The 24,320-nt window shown below is 36.2% G+C and overlaps 1 pseudogene; it reads right to left on the bottom strand.

The window, feature by feature from the left end:
- Nucleotides 1-215: 215 nt before the first annotated feature.
- LOC127683755 (death effector domain-containing protein-like) lies at nt 216-23,482 on the bottom strand (annotated as a pseudogene).
- Between the last annotated feature and the right edge of the window lie 838 nt (nt 23,483-24,320).

The raw sequence follows: 24,320 nt of genomic DNA, 5'->3' as shown, positions 1-24,320 counted from the left end.
TAAAGCCCTAAGTATTGATTACCCCTCAATGCACCTGAAAGCAGTGTTCAATCCCTTACAAAGGCTATGGTCCAGAGACTCTGCCCCTATACAGTTGTCCTACAGTTCAGTGGTAAGGTGGCTGTCGACACACAGTAGGGTAAGTGGCAACAGGAAACGGGCATATGGCTGCAGGGAGGTCAGGGAAACCATTTCTACCTTCATTTGTCTTTTCTTTAATAAAGGGGAGCGGGGTATGGCAGTGTGATTGGTTGGAAAGGGTAGAGAACAAACCCCAGAACAGGTTGCCAGCTCCAGAGGTGACAGAGCGAACAGTCCCCAGAAAGATGAGAAGGGTAATGCTTGCAGCTCGAGTTCCTCGGGAGTCTCTGTCCGCCCAGCTCGTTGTCCTCCTCATCCGCGTTCACGAGCAGTTTGATGGCTTCATGGTCCACAGCTTGCTTGAGAGAGTCTGTGATGAAGACGCCTTTCAGTGCCTCTAATAAAGGGTCCTTAATGTAATCTCACCAGATTGTATCGAGGTAGGTGAGCTCAGAGAACGTGATGTCACTGATGATGAGCCCAGGTCCCGGGATGGAAGACAGTGTTAGCCTGGTTAAAAAGCTCACACTGCTGCTCAAGCGGGTGCAGCCTATTGGAGAAAACAATCGCCTTGCAGAGCAGTCTCGTGCCTGCTGGCAGTATTCCCCTCCAACTCACAGCCTGTTTGTCTGCTTTTCCTTTGGGTGTGGTGTCATTGACTTCCGAGTTTTCACAGGCTCCCGAGTGTGGCTGTTCCTCCGGCTGGCCACTTAACTACACATCTGAGAACCCATAGTGGGGCAGCACACTACAGGATAGTGGGCAGGCACTGTTTTCGAGAGCTGAGGAGGCCTGGGTTCTGGAACACTGAGGGCTCTGGGGGCGTCACATAGCGAATTGATGTTGCTTCCAGATACTTGTCTACAACAAGATCAGGGCTCACAGCCAGTGTCTTCTTGAGAGTAACGTAGAGCAGCGAGTCATGGCGAGCGAGGATGCACAACAGCTGCAGCACCTGGCGAAAAGTTACTCTTGCCACAGTGGCCCAGACACTCCGGTGCCATTAAGAAGTCCTGTCCATTTCAGATGAGTCTACGTTCATAGTCATCAATAACATCAACAGAAAGAAAGGAAAGCACGCGAGCATCTCTGTGTGTTAGCTGGGTGCTCGGATGTCAAACATGCGGTGTAGCCCATGTTCCTGCTCTCCACGCTCTTCCGGCCACACCTGGCTTTAGAAAAAGACACGAAAAGTATTAGCTTGTAGGGCAAAATGTGTGGCATTTGGGTGCTGCTATATGGAAGAGAAATATGAAAGTGGCTTGGACAGTAATAATGAGGCATAAACGTGTATGACATTGTCAAAGAATGCAATAAATTTAAAAAAAAACAAGAAAAAGAGCATGACAAGGAAAAAAGAAATATGTATGTATAAAAATATGTGTTTTCACATGAACTAGAAAGGCTTATGTGAATCTTCTAGTCAGAAGGAATGACAACATTTAAGGAAGGGATAAATTAGTTACATAAATTTGATCATTAAACATACATAGAAATTTGATCACTATAAATATTCATATATACATATGTATACATATATACATATATACATACATATATGCATGTACATATATATAATATGCGCATATAAAATCTTCCGTAACAGCCATTTTAACCAATAACTACATTCAATGATTACTACAGTATAAACAGAAGAAAAGATTTTAGATTCACATTCTAGCTTTCATTGTTAAAAGGAAAAAATGCATATGGGTAAAAGGATATAAGGTGACAGAGGCAAAAGACATGAGAAACAAGTTCAAAAGTAAGTTTAAGACTGCACCTATATTCACTAGATATACCACTAAGAATTTAAAGGACTCAATGTGATTAAGGTTATTTATTTATTTTTATTCGATATATTCTTTATTTACATTTCAAATGATTTCCCATTTTCTGGCTCCCCACTCTGCAAAAATCCCATAAGCCCTCTCCCTTCCCCCTATTCTCCCATCCACTCCTTCCCATTTCCCTGTTCTTGTATTCCCTTATACAAGAGTCTTTCGAGAACCAGGGGCCACTCCTCCAGTCTTCTTGGACATCATTTAATATGTGGATTATGTCTTAGGTATTCAAAGATTCTAGGCTAATATCCACTTATCAGTGAGTGCATACCATGATTAATCTTTTGAGACTGGGATACCTCACTTAGTATGATGTTCTCCAGCTTTATCCATTTGTCTAAGAATTTCATGAATTCATTGTTTCTAATGGCTGAATAGTACTCCATTGTGTAAATATACCACATTTTTTTGTATCCATTCCTCCGTTGAGGGACACCTGGGTTCTTTCGAGCTTCTGGCTATTATAAATAGGGCTGCTATGAACATAGTGGAGCATGTATTCTTATTACATGGTGGGGAGTCTTCTGGGTATATGCCCAGGAGTGGTATAGCAGGGTCCTCCAGAAGTGTCATGCCCAGATTTCTGAGGAACTGCCAGACTGATTTCAAAAGTGGTTGCACCATCTTGCAATCCCACCAGCAGTGGAGGAGTGTTCCTCTTTCTCCACATCCTCGCCAACACCTGCTGTCTCCTGATTTTTTTGACCTTAGCCATTCTGACTGGTGTGAGGTGAAACCTCAGGGTTGTTTTGATTTGTATTTCCCTAATGATTAATGATGTTGAACATTTCTTAAGGTGCTTCTTAGCCCTCCGAAGTTATTCAAGTGAAAATTCTTTGTTTAGCTCTGTACCCTACTTTTTAATGGGGTTATTTGGTTCTCTGGTTCTTCTTGAGTTCTTTGTATATGTTGGATATTAGCCCTCTGTAGGATTTAGGGTTGGTGAATATGCTTTCCCAATCTGTTGGTTGATGTCTTGTCCTTTTGACAGTGTGCTTTGCCTTACAGAAACTTTGTAGTTTTATGAGGTCCCATTTGTTAATTCTTGATCTTAGAGCATAAGCTATTGGTGTTCTTATTGGTATTCAGGAACTTTTCCCCTGTGCCCATGTCCTCCAGGGTCTTCCCCAGTTTCTTTTCTATTAGTTTCAGTGTGTCAGGTTTTATGTGGAGCTCCTTGAACCATTTGGAGTTGAGCTTAGTACAAGGAGAGAAGAATGGATTGCTTTGCATTCTTCTGCATGCTGACCTCCAATTGAACCAGCACCATTTGTTGAAAAGACTATCTTTTTTCCACTGGATGCTTTCAGCTCCTTTGTCGAGGATCAAGTGACCATAGGTGTGTGGGTTAATTTCTGGGTCTTCAATCCTATTCCATTGATCCCCTTGCCTGACATTGTACCAATACCATGCAGTTTTTATCACTATTGCTCTGTAGTAAAGTTTGAGGTCTGGGATACTGAATCCCCCTGAAGTTCTTTTACTTGAGAATAATTTTAGATATCCTGGGTTTTTTGTTATTCCAGATGAATTTGAGAATTGCTCTTTCTAGCTCTATGAAGAACTGGCTTGGGATTTTTATGGGGATAGCATTGAATCTGTAGATTGCCTTTGGCATGATGGCCATTTTAACTATATTAATCCTGCCAATCCATGAGCATGGAAAATTTTTCCATTTTCTGAGATCTTTGATTTCTTTCTTCAGAGATCTGAAGTTCTAGTCATATAGGTCTTTCACTTGTTTGGTTAAAGTCACCCCAGGATACTTTATGCTGTCTGTGGCTATTGTGAAGGGTGTCATTTCCCTGATTTCTTTCTCAGTCTGCTAATCCTTTGAGTATATAAAGGCTACTGATTTGCTTGAGTTGATTTTGTAGCCAGCCACTTTGCTGAAGTTGTTTATCAGCTGTAGGAGTTCTCTAGTAGAGTTTTTAGGGTAACTTAAGTATACTATCATATCATCTGCAAATAGTGATAATTTGACTTCTTCCTTTCCAATTTGTATCCCTTTGACCTCCTTATGTTGTCTTATTGCTCTAGCTAGGACTTCAAGAACTGTATTGAAAAGATATGGAGAGAGGGGACAGCCTTGTCTAGTCCCTGATTTTAGTGGGATTGCTTCAAATTTCTCTCCATTTAGTTTGATGTTGGCTACCAGTTTGCTGTATATTGCTTTAACGATGTTTATGTATGGGCCTTGAATTTCTGCTATTTCCAAGACTTTTAGCATGAAAGGATGCTGAATTTTGTCAAATGCTTTTTCAGTATCTAATGAAATGATTATGTGTTTTTTTTTCTTTGAGTTTGTTTATGTAGTGGATAGTACTGATGGATTTCCGTATATTGAACCATCCCTAAGATTATTTATTAAAATTGGAATTAAAAGTTTTAATTTAATTTATTAAAGTCAAAGATTACACACCCATATGAAGGTATACCGTTCAGCTAGTGATCGTTACATAAATCAGTATCTAAAAACTACTTTATCATATATCTTTCAATTTTATTTAGGTGAGTAAATATAAAAATATTGTTAATAATGATTTATATATGTGAAGTATTATTACTCTTTATGTTGGAACTGGAAGGGATTTTTACTCATTTATTTTTAAACATTACATTTTATATAGGGTGACTAAAATTAATTTTGTTATATTAAAATTTTTAATAGGCAGGCCCTAATTACTATTAGTAAATAGCATATGAAAGAAATGTTTACACAGCAAAGACTCATTAAATAAGCCTTAATTATTTTGTACTCATGAGAGTGGAAATAAAACAGTACTTGGGATATTAAAGCAACTGGAGGGATATGCCACTCTCAAGTCAAACATTACAAAATAAAAATGCAACAGAAGTTTGGGAGGAGATATAATTAATAAAGACTTGACTGTAAATGTAGATTTCACAGAGGAAAATTTTAACAATACTCCAAGGGAGAATATCTGAAAAATATATAAAGAGAGGGATATATTAAGTTATCTCAGCTTTTCACACCAGTATGGTACAATGTAGTTACTTTACAGATTTAGATCACTATATACCACACCCTTGTATTGTTAGCTATTTTCTTACTCTAGCATAGGTTCACTATATCTTGTGTATGTATATATCTTATATATAAACATACATTTAATGAGGTATATTAAATGTGATCTGGTAACATTCCCTCTCACTTCTTTCAAGATGGTCATTCACTTAAATGATGCCTGGATTGTCAGAAGACTATTTATTACAATACCAAAAGTGCTTTCAACAGTATTGAAAATAAAACTAGTCATTAAATTTCTCAAAGTTAATGTTAAAATTCCAAACTTGAGGTATCCTTCTCACAGAGAAATTTTCTTATAAAGTATCCAGACAGGCAAAAGGAAGTAAATTTGCAATGGTAGGGAAAGATGACTAGACATGCTGAGACCCAAAATAAGTAAGGTAGAATAAGGCAAATCATATACATATGATAAATATAAGGAACTAAATGACTACAAGTGTTTATTGTTTATAAACAGAAAAAAATGGATGACAGTCATCTGATCAATTTTACATGGAATCTAAACTCTGATGGCATAAGTCTTTAATAATCTAATTATGTTGCCTCAAATACCTAACAGAAAACTTTTGAAGGGATCTTTTTCAGAACCTGGCTTATGATATCCTTAATATGATATAAGTATCATATAAAGAAAGGATGAGAAATAAAAACAAGAATATTAATACAAATTGATAAAATTAGTAATAAAATTATAATGTTATAATTTAACATTGCATGTGGGTCTAATATAATATCAGTATTTAAAATATATAAACAACATATTAAAAACAATGATGATTGCACACAAACCCCAGACTTCATGAAGCTATTCACAAACAAGTTAATTGGAATCATATTAATTAGGGAGCACTAAATGTTAAAGAGAATACACTAGTAAATGCAACATTTGTAATTTTATTGTTTGTAGTTCAGATTTATAAAACAGTAGGAAAACAGTTCAAAACTTGAAACTTTAAAATAGTTTTCAAAATCCATTATTATATTCAGAATCATATACAAGATAATGCCTACTTGTGTACAGAAGAATATAGTGTTCTCTTTCTAAATGTTTTATGATTTCACAGAGCCTGGGTGACTTTGTTCTTTGACTTGTCTATTTAATTCTAACAATCCTTTTAAATATAATGTAAGAAGTCTGGTTTTATAAAAATCACTACTAGAAATAATGCTGAATGAGGTAACCCAGACTAAGAAAGATGAATATGGCTTGTATCCACTTATATATAGGTATTTTAAAAATAATAATGAATAAATAAATAATAAGTAAGCTACTATCTGAAGAAACAGAGAAGTTTGGTATAGAAAAAAAGACTGTCATGACACATAGATGTCCCAGGAAGGAAGACATAGGATAATGTTTATGAAGCAGAGATAAAAGAAATTAGATGGGAAAAGGAGGTAGATGGGGTTGTGTTAAGGAATGTGGGGAGAGATAAAAGTGAGGGCCATTTGATTTATGGTATGACAACCCAGTGCAGTGAAAACTCCCTAAAATACATAAAAAATGATCCTAATGATCTTGTATAGTCACAGAACAGTGCCTTTATTCAGCTATCAGAGAACCTTGCTCCTGCAACAAATGGAAACAAATACAGAGACCCATAGGTTCTTTTATTATACACACACACACACACACACAGAGAGAGGGGGGGGGAGAGAGTGATAGAGACAGAGACAGAGAGAGAGAAAGAGAGTGCTTTGTGCTCTTGGGACAGATCTAAATGTGATATCATCACCACATCCTTCCCCAAAGAGCTCAGGAAACACAGAAGAGGAACCAGAAAGAATTAAGAGGCAGAAGGGATAGAGGGCACCCTGATCAGTGGTTCTCAACTTATGGGTCACAACATTTTTGGCAAACCTCCATGTCCGTAAGAGTAGCAAAATTATACTTATGAAGTACATTGAAAGTAATTTTATGATTGGGGGTCACCATATCGTGAAGAACTGTGTGAAAGAGTCACAGGGTTAGGAAGGTTGAAAAGCACTGCAAAGTAACTGAGCAAAGTTTATATAAACACATTGAGACTGAAACAGCATCCAAATAGCCTGCACAGGTCTGTATTAGGTCTGCTGTGTATTTATTATACCTCTCAGTTTAGTATTTTATGCAAATCCAGAGTGCATGAGTTACTGTGTCTTTGGTTCTTGTGCCTTTTCTTGTGAACTTTTCCTTCTGTTGGTTTGCCTCGCCTAACTTCTATGTGTTGGTTTTCCTTTTATCGTACTATACTTTGCTGTTGTTCTATTATCCATTAGAAACCTGTTCTTTTCTAATGAAAAACAGAAAAGCTGTGAATCTAGATGGGAGTGGAGGTGTGGAGGAACTGAGAGAAGTAGAAGAGGAAACCATAGTCAGGATATATCATTTATGACAATATTCTCTTTTCAATAGAAGGGAGAAAAAGTTGACATTACTGGATTCTTCTCTATGGCATGCACAGTTTGGTTTCTTATTCAACCTCGAATCATCCACCCTGGGTGTGCTACTGCCTTCAGTGGATTGGATCCTTCAATACCAAACATTTTTAATAAAATCTCCTACCAGCTCATGAGATGGAGACATTTTCTTAATGTTCTCTCTTCTAAGATGACTCTTGCTTGTGCCCAGTTAATCAGAACATCACAGGAACTCAGGCACAAAAGAATTAAATCACCCAAATCTATACAATCTCCAAATAGAACAAGGCTCTGACTCCCACAAACTAACACCTCCATTGTACTCTTTGCCAAGTTCCCATCTCACACCACTGTCACCTGAGAATCACACCGACTCTATTAGATGCTGAACTCCAGCATGTCATTATGTGACCCATTCTAAGGTCCCTTCTGCTTGCAATATGCTGTGGGGTTTCAGAACAGGTGAGAGAGTATTGGCAAAACATCATGACATGAAGGCTTCAGCTGGTTATTATGTGATAGTTATTTAAAATAACATAATCTCTTTGTTGGAAACACTAGTTTTAGGAAGTCATACTTGATTTCTCAGTTATATGACATTTGTTAATAATAACATGTCTAATCAACTATCAGTATTTAGCATATTTTCAGGCCTTGCATTTTTTAATATGTTGTTACTTCCATTCAGTTATATTTTACAGAAGGAAAAAACTCTATTGCTACATATTAGTTTTGACTTGTTGAATTATAGCTAATAACATATAAATTGATTTGAAAACTAACAGCTAGAGAATTAAAATAGTCATCCTAATTCATGCAAACCATTGCTTCAAAATGGAATGTTATGATGTAAAAATACTGTTTATAACAGTATACCATTTTTTTTCTTGTGTTTTCTTCAAACTAACTTGTTTTAATCTAAATGCAGTTTTGGTATTTATATATTCTTATAACCAAAAAAAAGTCTTTCCTCTTTATCAACTACAAATGGTAGCTGACTGCATTTTCTTTCTTCATATTAACTAGAAAACATGAATTTATTTTTATGAAATAATGTAGTATCTTAACAAACCAAACCTATTTAATGCAGAATATGACCCCAGGTAGCTGTTCACTGAAATAATGTACCAGATAGCAGAGCTGAGAATGATGGAGTTTATTCAGAGGGACCCCATTCAGGCACAGCTCAGAGGCACAATTCAGACTTCACAGCAGGGTACAAATTTATTGCAAGTCCACTGTGAGACAGAGAGGATAAAAAACAGTAAGAATTATTTTGTTATTGCTACTGGAGTTGCATGAAAAGGCAGTCAACAGTAAAATGTAAGGATGTTAAAAGATACAAAAGATTACAGTACTGTGTACATTGGATTCACTCTCATGTAGCTTGATTTTGTAAATGTTGTATATAAATATATGGCTAGTATTTCCATGCTGATTTATTTAAGAAATGTCTGCATTAAAAAATGACCTAATAAATAAAATAAATGACCTAATAAGTAAAGCTAATGGAACAAATACAAATTTATCCAAATACTTCAATAGACCATACTTAGTTATGTTAATTAAGTACATTACTTAATTAATTCAGTGTACCAATCACAATTTCCGAAGTTATATTAGCTGCAGAAAGTAAGACTCATGCAAAGTTTTAAAAATATCTTAAAATCAGTGTATACATTTTAAGTATCTTGTACAAGATTTTATTACAAATTATATATCTTCTTGTCTTTAGAAATTATCACAAAATTCTATTGCTGATAATTTTCCTTACTTAATGTTTTAATACTATTCACTCCTCTTAAATGTTCACAAGGGCATATTTTTCCCACACTTTCCTTATAGCCTGAAAACAAGAGACTGTAATAAACAATAAAAGCTGGAGAAACAATGTATAATTATTTTCCCTTCATTGGTATGTAATAAAAAATATTTTCCAATTTAGAATTTGAAATGCTGTTTTTAATCTTGTATAAAAGGATTACAATGCAAAATATTTTCCCTGAGTCATAATGCTAATGAGTCAAGGGAATATACACTGATTCATTTCATTGTTATATAGTAGTTGAGCCAATTAAGAATTACAGCTAGTTCATGAATTTTAAGATGGTTGAAGATATCTGTGAAGAATATCAGAGAACAAATATACAATAGATGTCAGAATAATATGACCATGGAATAAAATGTGAATAGCTAAATGTTAAATCAAAAGGTGAAGTTCGTTCCTTGACTCCCTAGGAAAAGTTTTGTTAGCAATATAAAGTTATATTAATTGAATGTAATGATGCTGTGATAAAATACTCAGCTGAAGCTTCTTAAGAAAAGGTTTTATTTTGGCTCATAAGTTAAGGAGGAATACACACCACAGTGGCGGGAAAGTGTGATGGTAGGAATGAAAGGCATGTTTCAGGCACCACAGGAGACAGAGACTCGGATGCTGGCTTTCTTATATACCGTGTTATTCTGTCTAGGACATAGTTTGTGGTATCCTAATGCCTTCATACATGATATAAATGTCCTAAGTTAAATCAATCTGTCAACACCCTCTCAGACACACCCAAAATTTTATCTGATATGGCATTTGTAATCCAACTGTAATAATAAAGGAGATCAATAATCTACTAAAACAACAAGTTATTCCATCAGAAATTAAGCTGAAATTAACCATATGGATTCTTATATTTCTCATTATGTCTAGAACATAGGAATCATTTACTATAAGTTATCAATCATTAAAATTGTAAAATGTAAATTTTTCATGAATAACCAAGATTTTTTCGATGTATCAAGAACCAATATAAGATGTTCTTGACCATTTTTTATAAATATAATAGGTCAAATATATTTCATTATTTTAATAGCAAGCAGTTTGAGTAAGGGATTTAACTTGATGTATTTTAAATAATAGGTCTCAGATATATATCCAATATAAAATTTCATAGAGCTATATTTAACTGTGCCAAAATTTCTTCTGAATGGTTTCACTCCAAGAAATGTGTTTAACTAATTTAAGTATAATGGAGAATAATGATTTGGGGCAGACTTTGAATAGAAACCAATGGCTACACTCTTTAGCTTCAGTAAAATGAAGGATGTGTATTATACCCTCAATGCAGGGCACAAGGGAAATGGCACCTTACTGCACAAAGACAAGGTTCTTTTGTTTTAATTTAGAATTTGTCTGGATTAGTTTCATCAGAAAAACAGTACTATATTTCTCCTTAGGTTATTCCATCATCAGAATTAAACTCATTATATCCATGATGCACTCAAAGCATAGAATTATAGTAGTTGGAATGTGTCCAGATTTATCCAATACAAAATGGTGTCATGTGATATTTTACCTACTTGCAAAGGTGTCATATGACCAATCTTCCCGGGAAGTGGCAACACATATGACTACTTATCCTAGATAGAGTTCCAACAGCAAACTACAGTATGGATGCCACCAAAGTTCACCTTGGTGAAATGTCGTGTTTTTTTTTCCCCAGGGAGATTACTTACAGGAATATGGATTAGGGACTACTTAAAAGAGCATAAATGACTCAAAGCAAGGCCACCAAAACCAACTTCAGCACAGGTGACAGCTCCTGAAAGCTGGGGATCTGAAACACATGGCACAACATGCAGGCTGCTCAACAGCTTGGAGAGTGTCCTTTCAGCTGCCTCAGTTGGGTTAAAAACTTCTTCCAGGCATCTTGATTGGATTTTACTTCATTCAGGCAGCTGCTCTGCTCTCACTTTCTTCTTTACAGTTTGGCTTGTCTGAGTCTTCCTTTGCAACTCTTTGTTTGTTTGTTTGTTTGTTTGTTTGTTTGTTTGAGAAGTATTCTCAGCTTTTATTGCTGACTCTGGCAGGGAAAGGCCAAGTGTGTCTGGTGGAATTCAGAGATTTCCTGAAGCTATTTGGACTTGTTTACCTTTCTACTTAAGGATCTTCCCTATAGAATGGACTGCTTCAATCTCAGAAGAAACTTTTGCAAAGCAGACTGACCATTCTGGTCTCAAAATATTTGCTTTTGTATCTAAAATCAAAGAGTCATTTTGAGCTTCATTGTTTTTTTTTTTTTTTGTATTTGCAACAATTTAAAAAGTAAATATGTGTGCTCAGAAACTTACCTTTTCTGTTACTAATAAAGATAAAAATATTTCTGGACAAAAATAGTTAAGGGTAAAATGTCACCAGTATATTGATTAATGTTCAACTTCTTGATTCTGCAAAGAGTTTGCACACAGACTAAAATTAGTGATGGACTGAATCTAGAAAAAATAATATAAGTTTGTAGGACACATATCATCAGATATGGGGATAAGTTTAATATTTTAATTAGTAAGAAAACTATATGCTACCATTTAGTCCAGCAAAAGTATCTATATTGTTACTTTTAGAGAAGATTATGTTTTTTAGTTATCTTTATTTCCTTTTTTCTTCTTCCATACAATCCGTCCTAAGCTCAGTTTCCTCTCCCTTTACTTCTCCTAAGCCCTTCTCCAGTATCTCCTCTCCCTCAAATCTACTCCCTTCACAAAAAGATCAGGCTTTCTAAGGGTATCAATCAAACATGGCATAACAAGACACAATAAGTCTCAGCAAAACCCCTAGTATCAGGGTTGGACAAGACAACCCAGTAGGAAAAGAAAGGTCCCAAGATAAGATGAAAGAGTCAGCAACATCTCTACTACCACCATTAGGAGTCCCATGGAAGCATCAACATATTTGCAACCATAACATATTTGCAGAAGATCTATCACAGATCCATGTAGGATTGGTGATTGTTCCTTTACTTTCTGTGAGCCTTCGGTGCTCTGTGTAGTTGATTCTGTGGGTATGTTCTCCTGGCATCTTCAATCCCTCTGGCTGCTATACATCTTCCTTCACTTCTTCTGAAGGATTCCTCTAGCTCCAATAACAAGGACCCAGTGGAGACCCCCAATTTGCTCTCTGTGTTCTCCCAATGTTTGGGTGTGGGTTTCTGCATCTGCTCTAACACCCTGTTAACCATAGCCTGATGATGATTAGGCTAGGTACAGATCTAAGCACAATGCAAGCTATAATCATAATTACTTTATTTCTATCCTCAGTCACTGGCCTATCGATCTTCTGGTTCCTTGTCTTCCAGGCAATGTCCAAGATGAGCTCCATTTCATGACTTGGTCCTCAAATTAGAACAGTCTTTGGTTAGCCATTCCCACAAGATCTGCACTTCCATTGCCACCAAACATGTAGTTGACAGGTTAGATTTTAGGCCAAAGTTTTATGGCTCTGTTGGTGTCCCAGTCCCACAACTGAGAGCTGCCTGATTACAGAAGATGCTCAGTTCAGGCTCTGTATCCGCTATTACTATACATCCTTGCTAAAGTCACACTTGTAGAATCCTGGGAATTTCTACTGAACTAGGTTTCCATATTAGCTCCCAAATGCCCTCCAATTCCAACTGTATTTTCCCATACTCCATTCCTCCACCACTATCCCAAGTCTTATCACCTCTGAAGCCACTCCTACTGGCTCCCAGCCAATCCTCAAAACTGATTTTATTTCCCATTCCTGAGTATATCTATGCATCCTCATAAGAGTCCCCCTTATTATTTAGCCTTGTGCGTCTGTGGATTGTATCATGATTATCATTGGCTGATAAGTGAGTACATACTGTGTTTGTCTTCCTTGGTGTGAAGGATGATTTTTTTTTCCTAGTTACATCCATTTGCCTGCAAATTTCATGAGTAATTTTTTTAACAGCTGTGTAATACTACATTGTGTAAATATATCACATTTACTTTATCCATTCCTTGGTTGACTGACATCTAGGTTGTTTCTACTTTATGTCTATTATGAATAAATCCATCATGAATATAGTTGGGCAAATGACATGTGGGAGGATGGAGCATCCTTTGGGTAGAGGCCCAAGTATGGAAAGAATAATTTTTTTAAATGTTTGAGAAGCTGATTATTCTCCATAATGGAGAATCTATCCAGAAACTTCCACAGTGTAAGTCATCTCCATAATGCAAATATTTTAGTAGATGATGTACACATAGAAAATATGTACAATGTACATATAAATGATAGTAGAGAAAGGCAGAGAGACAAAAACAGAGAGACACAGAGAGATAGAAAGAATGAAATATGGAAAATAAGAGAAGGAAATTTGGTTAAATATATATGGACTTTCTGCTTTGTTTCAACCAAATAATTTCCAGCATGGACAGAATTTCTAAAAGTTATTGTATAAGCTTATGAGAAATGTTTACTAAAAGCATCTAACCTTTTCTTGTGATTTCCTGTCATTGCAATGTTGAGTTCAGATGTCTGTGACTTTCATAAGAAAATGATTGCCTTTGGATTAGCAAAGGGACTGGGCTTTGATCTGAGGGGACTGGGCTCCATTACATAGCCCTAATGTGTAGATTGCTGTATAGGACTGACATTTGTTTATCTTCTCAGATCTAAAAATCTGAGTAAAAGTGTCTTGGACAATGCTCAAAAACTGTTGCTGTCATACATTCATACACTTTATGTACCAAATTTTTATAATACTGCATACATGTATCAGACAGATAAACATAATATTTTAATTTTTGACTAACATTATCAAAAGTTTTAATTTAATGTTTATAAATTTGTTATGGATGTTATAGTTCTCTCCTCTTCTTACTAACATTTATTCAAAGTGAAGAAAAGGAGAGACACAATGCCAAACAGATCTGGAAATCAAAAGATCTTAGATGGACCCTTAATTTTAAAAATTCTAATGAATAAGAGAACACAGGTACAAAGTAAAAGGAAATCTAAGTGGAACCATAATTTTTCAGTAAGAACAACAGATCAGTGTTAACATTATTGTCCTCATGGATAAGCCATGACATGTCAGAAGGATATTATCTTTAGTCTCTTTTTGTAAATGAATGAATGAATGAATGAATAAATAAATAAATAAATAAATAAATAAATAAATAAATAACATGTTTTGATTAGCCCTAAATAAAAGAGAAGAAGTTTACCTTTTTCTGGGCAGGACAATCAAAAGTGAATTTTCTATGTTAGCCTGGCAGAACCACAGAAAACATCACCTGGTTTGTTGATAAGATACTGGCATCTTCTTAGTATCAGCAGCTTAATAGATAAGAATATAAGAAAAATAGGAGTTTCTTGTATGTGAAAAATAAATTGCTGTGGTAGACTGACATGGGAAGGCAGGTACAACTACATACAAATTATAGAGGAGCAAATGTGATCTATTAAGCTGTATCCCGACAGGAACCTGTGGCATACAACAATAAAGAGTCTGTATCATCTAAGATTGCCAAATTGAGTGGAAAAATTCTTCTCATAAACTACAATGTAACTTTAATTTGGATTTGTTTTCTTATTACTTATTGATACAACAAACCTTCATTTAGTATCTATTATTTGTTAGATAATTATATAGTAAGGATACAAAAAGAAAAAAATCACATCTTCATGAAAAAGCCATTCTAGAGTTTTTGGTTGCATCTTGACCAATGGATGGAATGTGAAGAAGAGAAAGAAGTTATAAATTTGTTAAGCATATGTTCAGAGGAATTCACTCAGATAATGGGTGTAATGGTCTTTGTTTTCAATAAGATAGGAATTTGAAAGGGAGTTTAGATTGGATTTGAATTTTGTCTTTTATTCCTGTTTTTCTTTATAGCTTATAATTTATTTCTTTATTATTTATGCTTTATAAATGTTTATATTTTAATCAATGCATTCATGTAATTTATATTTTATTTCCTCATTGCTGCTGAGACTATCCAAAGAAAGTTTAGTGAAAAACCAATTTTCACCCTATTCTAATATTCCAGATGGCAACAGTTGGATCATGGAAAAAGAGGTCTGGCTAAGCCTTCTTTTGTAGAGATTTGAACATGAACTCAAAACACATCTTAAATGATCCTAAGTGAGGTAACCCATTCACAAAAGAGCACACATGGAATGCAGTCATTGATAAGTGGATATTAGCCCAGAAGTTTTGAATACCCAAGACCTAATTCACATATCAAATGATTCCCAAGAAGAAGGAAGGAGAGGTCCTGGAAAGGCTTGATGCAGCAATGTAGGGGAGTACCAGGACAGAGAAGTGGGAGGGATTTGATTAGGGAAAGGGCAGAGAGAAGAGGGCTTATGGGACTTATGGGGAAGGGGGAACTGGGAAAGGGAAAATCATTTGCAATATAAACAAAGAATACAGAAAATAAAAAAGAATATAAGTTATAGATAGGAAGAATACAGATAGTTGATATTTTAAACAGACTGTGTTTGACTTTTACTTCACTAGAGTTTGCTTTCAGCTTCACCATACTGTAGTCAAATCACCAAACATAAATATGTGGTATAAATAAGTGCATGTTTGTGGTGTGTGTGCGTGTGTGTGTGTGCGTGTGCGTGTGCGTGCGTGTGTGTGTGTGTGTGTGTGTGTGTGTGTGTGTGTGTGTATCCTCAATGAACTAATGTCAGGGCAATCGTTATCATCTAAATAGCCAAACCATAATATATATCATGAATATAAATGAATCTGAAATCACTCTGCCATACTGGTGAGCCTGAAATGATGGAGAGACCTATAACCATCCATCTAGGGAAACTACTTAATAATATCAGTAGAGGGTGTGCTTGTTGGCCAAGCAGTTTTTTTAAATACATAAACAAATGTAATGATTAGTGCATAAAATAGATGACTTGGTAACTTATAGCACTGTGGCTATAATATACAGCATTAATAAATCCAACAAAGAAAATTTCCACTAAAATAATCCATTTATAAATTCTGAAATCATAGAAAGGCTGATAGACAGTATTAGGAAGTATGAGAGTTGGGGACTGTAACAGGCTCCACGGGTAAGGGTGGTTGTGGCCAAGCAGAGCTTGAGCCCCTTGACTTGGTCCCTGTGACTCACATGGCAGAAGCTAACAATTAACCAGAGAAAATTGTCTTCTGAACTGAACAAGCACACTGTAGCATTTGACTAGATAATTAATTAATAAGTAAATATAAAGGGGAAAATGCAAAATAAATGAAGAAATTCTATCACTGTGGGAAAAGGAGAAGGCAGATTTGGGAGCAGTCACAAAGAGAGCTTGGCAAAGCTCTTTATTTCAACACATAATCACCTGAGAATGTTTGTAAAGATACATTTTTTATGCAAGTTATATTCTATAAAATGTTTATTTTAAATAATTCTGGAAATACTAAAAAAGAAAAAGTAATGATAGCATGTTATTCTAGAGATTACAATCTCTACAAACTTCTTAAACACCGAGGACTATGACCTAAAAGAAGAATTTTTAGAATTTGAAAACTGATAAACTATGTAGCACAGCTCATACATGGAAAACACTGGTCAGCAACTTCCAGACTCCATGCAGATGGAAGAGCTCTGGGTCCATAGAAGACTATAGGGAGGAAAAGTCTACACAGGAAGAGAAAGATATGCAGGAATAGCAGTTGCAGAAATTTAGAATGGATACAATATAATCCTCAGCCAAAGGTTAGGCATGATAAACAAAAGCAAAATCTGAATCCATGTGATCAAACTGGAACTGCCAAATATCAGAAACAGATTTCTTATAAATATCCAGAAAAGAAAGAGAAATTTTCCACAAACGAATGATAACAATTGACAAAAATTCCAAAGAGGCTTGAAAAATATCCTCCAAAAAGGAGGGAAAGTATCTTTCTAATGAAAACTCCACAAATAAGGAAAACTATCTTTCAGGAATGTACTTAAGGCACACATATGAATGCACAGTGGAGGAGGAAGCTGACAGCACTGTAATCCAGGCAGTCTTAGCACCAGCTCGGAAACAGCTACTTTAGTTGTGTATGAGCACCAAGGAGATTCTGACTCAAAGTTCTAAGTCAGTATTACCTAACATCCCAAGGAGACAATTCAGGAACACTATAGTGACATCAAAAGATGTTTAAAATTAAAACTTACAATATGCAACAACAGATACAGCGAATGTTCCTATGCTTGTTCTGGTTTACAAAGTCAGAGGTAAATGGTACAGTTTAGGAAGCTTAAAATTGAACATAAAAAGGTAAAGAGTCAACATGAGAAAATGTTTTAATTCTAAGCAATAATCACAATTTGGTTATATTAAAATTATTTGAAATAGAAGTAACTGAACATTTTAATAAAGAATTCAGTTGTGAAAATAAAAACTAGAACCTACCATGTACCGAGCAAGCCCTGAGCTATATCTCCAGCTCTTAGGTTTTTGAGAGAAGTTCTCATATTTTTTTCTTTTTTTTTTTATTTTCTAAATTCTTTGTTTAGATTCCAAAACGCTTTCCCCTTTCCCAGTTCCCCCCTCCCTATATGTCCCATAAGCCTTCTCTACACCCATACTCCAATCACCTCCCTCCTTTTTCTCTGTCCTAGTACTCCCATACAATGCTGGATCAGGCCTTTCTGGGATCAGGGCCCTCTCCTTACTTCATCATGGGAGTCATTTGATATGCTACTTATGTCTTGGGTATTAAGAGCTTCTGGGCTAGTTAATATCCACTTATCAATGATTGCATTCCATGTATATTCTTTTGTGATTGGGTTATCTCACTTAGGATGATATTTTCCAGTTCCAACCATTTGCCTACAAATTTCATGAATTCATTGTTTTTAATTGCTGAGTAGTATTCCATTGTGTAAATATACCACATTTTCTGTATCCATTCCTCCATTGAGGGACATCTGGGTTCTTTCCAGCTTCTGGCTATTATAAATAAGGCTGGTATGAACCTAGTGGAACATGTGTCCTTATTACATGCCAGGGAATCCTTTGGGTATATGCCCAGGAGTGGTACAGCAGGTTCCTCCGGTAGTGTCACGTTCAGTTTTCTGAGGAACCTCCAGACTGATTTCCAGACTGGCTGTACCTTCTTGCAATCCCACCAGCAGTGGAGGAGTGTTCCTCTTTCTCCACATACTCGCCAACACCTGTTGTCTACTGAGTTTTTAACCTTAGCCATTCTGACTGGTGTGAGGGGAAATCTCAGGGTTGTTTTGATTTGCATTCCCCTAATGACTAATGATGATGAGCATTTCTTAAGGTGCTTCTAAGCCATCCGAATTTCTTCAGGTGAAAATTCCTTGTTTAGATCTGCACCCCGTTTTTTAATAGGGTTATTTGGTTCCCTGGGGTCTAAGTTCTTGAATTCCTAGTATATATTGGATATTAGCCCTCTATCGGATGTAGGGTTGGTGAAGATCTTTTCCTAGTCTGCTGGTTGCCGTTTTGTCCTTTTGACAGTGTCCTTTGCCTTACAGAAACTTTGTAATTTTATGAGGTGCCATTTGGCAATTCTTGATCTTATTGGTATTCAGGAACTTTTTCCCTGTGCCATGTCTTGAAGGGTCTTCCCCAGTTTCTTTTCTATTAGTTTCAGTGTGTCTCGTTTTAAGTGGAGGTCCTTGATCCACTTGGAGTTGAGCTTATTACAAGGAGATAAGAATGGATCAATTCGCAATTTTCTGCATGCTGACCTTCAGTTGAACCAGCACCATTTGTTGAAAAGGCTATCTTTTATCCACTGGATGTTTTCTGCTCTTTTGTCGAAGATCAAGTGACTATAGGTGTGTGGATTCAACTCTGGGACTATATTTCTATTCCGTTGGTCCACTTGTCTGTTGCTGTGCCAATACGATGTAGTTTTTACCATTATTGCTCTGTAGTATTGATTGAGGTCTGGGATCTTGATTCCCCCACAAGCACTTTTACTGTTGAGAAGAGTTTTAGCTATCCTGGGTTTTTTCTTATTCCAGATGAATTTGATAATTGCCTTTTCTAACGCTGAGAAGAACTGAGTTGGGATTTTGATGGGGATTGCATTGAATCTGTATATTGCTTTTGGCAAGATGGCCATTTTAACTATATTAATCCTGCCAATCCAAGAGCATGGCAGATTTTTCCACTTTCTGAGGTCTTCTTTGATTTCCTTCTTCAGAGACCTAAAGTTCTTCTCATATTGATCTTTTATATGTTTGGTTAGAGTCACACCAAGATACTTTATATTGTTTGTGGCTATGGTGAAGGGTGTCATTTCCCTAACTTCTTTCTCAGCCTGTTTATTCTTTGAGTATAGGAAGGCTACTGATTAGCTTGAGTTGAATTTATAACCAGCCACTTTGCTGAAGTTGGTTATCAGCTGTAGAAGTTCTCTGGTGGAGTTTTTTGGGTAACTTAAGTATACTATCGTATCATATGCAAATAGTGATAATTTGATTTCTTCTTTTCCAATTTGTATCCCTTTGACATCCTTATGTTGTCTAATTGCTCTAGCGAGAACTTCAAGTACTATATTGAAAAGATATGTGGAGAGAGGGCAGCCTTGTCTAGTCCCTGATTTTAGTGGGATTGCTTCAAGTTTCTCTCAATTTAGTTTGATGTTGGCTACCGGTTTTCTGTATATTGTTTTAACTATGTTTAGGTATGGGCCTTGAATTCCTGTTCTTTCCAAGACTTTTAGCAGGAAAGGATGCTGAATTTTGTCAAATGCTTTTTCAGCATCTAATGAAATGATCATGGGTTTTTTTTCTTTGAGTTTGTTTATGTAGTGGATTGCATTGATGGATTTCCTTATATTGAACCATCCCTGCACCCCATTTCCTCCAGATTCTCCAGTTGTCTTGAGTATAGGCTTTTGTAGTAGGATCTGATGATTTTTTTAATTTCTTCCGTTTCTGTTGTTATAGCTCCCTATTCATTTCTAATTTTGTTATTCTGGATACTGTCTCTGTGCCCCTTGGTTAGTCTGGCTAAGGGCTTATCTATCTTGTTGATTTTTTCAAAGAACCAGCTCCTGGTTTTGTTGATTCTTTGTATGGTTCTCTTTGTTTCTACTTGATTGATTTCAGCCCTGGGTTTGACGATTTCCTGTCTTCTACTCCTCCTGGATGAATTAGCTTCTCCTTGTTCCAGGGCTTTCAGAAGCTGCTAGTGTATGCTCTCTTCATTTTCTTTTTGGAGGCACTCAGGGCTATGAGTTTTCCTCTTAGCACTGCTTTCATTGTGTCCCATAGATTTGGGTATGTTTTGCCTTCATTTTCATTAAATTCTAAAAAGTCTTTGATTTCTTTCTGTATTTCTTCCTTGACCAAGGTATCATTGAGTAGAGTATTGTTCGGCTTTCATGTGTATGTGGGCTTTCTGTTGATTCTGTTGGTATTGAAGACCACTTTTACTCCGTAGTGATCTGATAGGAGGCATAGGATTATTTCGATCTTCTTATATTTCTTGAGGACTGTCTTGTGACCAATTATATGATTGATTTTGAGAAGGTCCCATGAGGTGCTGAGAAAAAGGTATATTCTTTTTCTTTAGGATGAAATGTTCTATATATATCTGTTAACTCTAATTGGTCCAAAGCTTCAATTAGTTTCACTGTGTCCCTGTTTAGTTTCTGTTTTCTTGATCGGTCCATTGAGGAGAGTGTTGAAGTCACCCACAATTACTGTGTTAGGTGCAATGTGTTCTTTGAGCTTTAGTAAAGTTTCTTTTATGAATGATGGTACTTTTGCATTTGGAACATAGATGTTCAGGATTGAGAATTCTTCTTGGTGTATTTTTTCTTTGACCATCAAGAAGTGTCCCTCAGTGTCTCTTTTGATAACTTTAGGTTGAAAGTCAATTTTATCTGATATTAGAGTGGCTACTCTGGCTTGTTTCCTGAGTCCTTTTGCTTGTAAAATTGTCTTCCAGCCTTTTACTCTTCGATAGTGTTTGTCTTTGACACTGAGGTGTGTTTCCTGTATGCAACAAAATGTAGGGTCTTATTTATGTATCCAGTCTGTTAGTCTATGTCTTTTTATTGGGGAATTAAGTCCATCGAAGTTAAGAGATATTAAGGAATAGTGATTATTACTTCCTGTCATTTTTGATGTTGTTTTTTTTTTTATATTTGATTGGTTATCTTCTTTTGGGTTTGATGAAAGAAGGTTACTATCTTGCTTTTTCCAGGGTGAAGTTTCCCTCCTTGTATTGGTGTTTTCCTCCTACTATTGTTTGTAGGGCTGGGTTTGTGCAAATATATTGGTTAAATTTGGTTTTGTCATGGAATATCTTTGTTTCTCCATCTATAGTGATAGAGAGTTTTTCTGGATATAGTAGATTTGGCTGGCATTTGTGTCTGCATGAGGTCTGCCCAGGATATTCTAGCTTTCATAGTCTCTGGTGAGAAGTCTGGGGTGATTCTGATAGGTCTTCCTTTATATGTTAGTTGGCCTTTTTCTCTTACTGCCTTTAATATTCTTTCTTTGTTTAGTGCATTTGGGGTTTCAAATATTATGTGACAGGAGGTATTTCTGTTCTGGTCCAGTCTGTTTGGAGTTCTGTAGGCTTCTTGTATATTCATGGGCATCTCTCTCTTTAGGTTAGGGAAGTTTTCTTCCATAATTTTAGTGAAGATATTTGCTGGCCCTTTAAGTTGTAAATCTTCACTCTCATCTATGCCTATGATCCTTAGGTTTGGCCTTCTCATTGTGTCCTGGATTCCCTGGATGTTTTGGGTTACAAGCTTTTTGCATTTTGTATTTTCTTTGACTGTTGAGTCCATGATTTCTATCGTATCTTCAGCATCTGAGATTCTTTCTTCTATCTCTTGTATTCTGTTGTTGATATTTGCATCTATGGCCCCTGATTTCTTCCCAAGGTTTTCTCTCTCCATAGTTGTCTCTGTTTGTGATTTCTTAGTTGTTTCTACTTCTGTTTTTAGGTCCTGGATGGTTTTGCTCAGCTCCTTCACTTGCTTGTTTGTGTTTTCCTGTAATTCTTTAAGAGATTTTTGTGTTTCCTCTTTCATGATCTCAGCCTGTTGACCAAACTTCTCCTGTATTTCTTTAAAAGATTTTCACATTTCCTCCTTATTGGCTTCTATCTTTTGACCCATATTCTCCTGAATTTCTTTTAATGATTTTTGTGTTTTCCTTGTAAGGACTTCTAACTTTTCATCCATTTCCTCCTGAATTTCTCTAAGAGATTTATTTATGTCCTTCATGTGTTCCTGTAACCACATCATGACCAGTGCTTTTACATCCAAATCTCGTTTTTCTGGTGTTTTGGGGTATCCTGGACTTGCTGTTAATGGAGAATTGGGTTCCGATGCTGCCATATTGCCTTGATTTCTGTTAGTCATATTCCTACGTTTGTCTTTTGCCATCTAGTTCTCACTGGTGTTAGTTGGTCTAGTCACTGGCTGGCGCTTCATCCTCCTTTGAACCTATAAGGCTAAGTCTACAACACTGGATGGCTGGGTTTCCCATGTCACAGATTGCTGATGTGCTGCCCTCCTCTTGGGTGCCATTGGAGCCCTGGTGTGTCCAGCCCTAAGCAATATTATGTTTGGGTTGTCTCTGTGGATTGAACCTGGTACTGCCTGTCTGCTCTCTCAGAGAGCTAAGATGGCAGTGGGGATCCTTTAGGGCACCAGCCCCATGCCTGGCTGGCACACAGAGGAACCACTGCTCTCTCAGTTCCTGGGTGCAGGCGGCAGCCAGCAGCTCAGTTGCCTGCATACCCTGAGGTCTTACACTCGGGATAGCTCAGTAACTGGGGAGGCCTGCCTTGTCTGGCTAGGGACAAGGATGGGACTCTGCCTTCTCCATAGGGCAGAATACCAGCGTCAGGCTGGCCATCAGAGCAACTGCTGCTCTCCTAGTTCCTAGGTGCAGGCGGCAGCCTGTAGCTGGGTTGTCTGCAGAGCAGAGTAGCCATGTCTCAAGTTCTCATATTTTTTAAATTAGCCTTGAACTAAGTTCTCTGAAGCTCCTACTTCTGAAGTTCTGGTCTACATGTGATTGTCCTGTCTTAGTTTTTATGGTATAATTATAGAAGCGTGTCATCACTACCAGTAAATTAAAGCAAAATAAAAGACTTTTAAAAGTATATATTTGTGTGTAGTGTGTAAATATGTGCATGTGTGTGTGTGTACGAGCATGCATGTTTATGTCTACCAATGTATATGTCACACCACACAGGTGGTGAACAGAGGCCAACTTTCTTGAGTGGGTTTCCTCTTTCCAACACAGAGTCCATAGATCCAATGATATCATCAGTCTTACACAGCAGTTACTCTTACCTCAAAGCCATTTTGACCTTCCTTCCAATATTTTTAAAAAGCAAAGTCATTTACCAGTAGATAAATAATGTGAAAATATAAAGTACCAGGATATTTTCCAGGAATAGCTGCAAAGTACAAATTAAGATCAGATTATATTTTAATAGACTAATTCATCTTCTTGTATTCATGTCCCAACATCAAAAATCTAGCAATGGTATCTATAATTAAGACCTAAAAATGATAAAGAATGATGATGCATCTGTGTTGACAGGAGACTCTTGAGCTTAGATTGTCTTTCAGGCTAAGGTAAGTTCTTCTCTAAAGTTTATACTTGTAGCAGGCTTAATTTCTCATCTATATACAGAAGCTATAATTTTAGCTATATGTTATTTTATTCTTCATAAAATTGAGCATGTTCAGGGTGGTACATCAGAAGACAAGTTATTTTATTCATAAACTGTTAAAGAGTAATACTTTTTTTATGATTCCACAAAATCAGAAATATAAAACCTGACATAAAATGCTGAGAAATAAATTTAAAAAAGTTTGAAAATACAAGTAGTGGCACTCGTTTCAGGACATAGGTGAACTAAGTTGCATGGTTAGAAACAGTTATGTCCTGCTTTTTATTATGTATAGTTTTAAGTTTGTTTTTTTTTTTTAAATTACAGAATAATTACATTTTCCCTCTTTTGTTTCTTTGCCATACAGGTCATATTTTTAAAGGCTGAAATGTTCAAGATGACTATAGTGAGTGTGTGACCTATAATAAATTTTGATGTGAAGCATAGAACAGAATGTGTAATAGTAAGAGACACAGGGACAGGGAATTCTTTCATATTTGAAAAGAACATACTTGAGAATTGC

This window comes from Apodemus sylvaticus, chromosome 4 (genome assembly GCF_947179515.1).
Source record: "Apodemus sylvaticus chromosome 4, mApoSyl1.1, whole genome shotgun sequence".
NCBI classification, from domain to species: domain Eukaryota; kingdom Metazoa; phylum Chordata; class Mammalia; order Rodentia; family Muridae; genus Apodemus; species Apodemus sylvaticus.
Note: the sequence above shows the minus strand (reverse complement) of the source record. Positions and strands in the feature narration are given on the sequence as shown.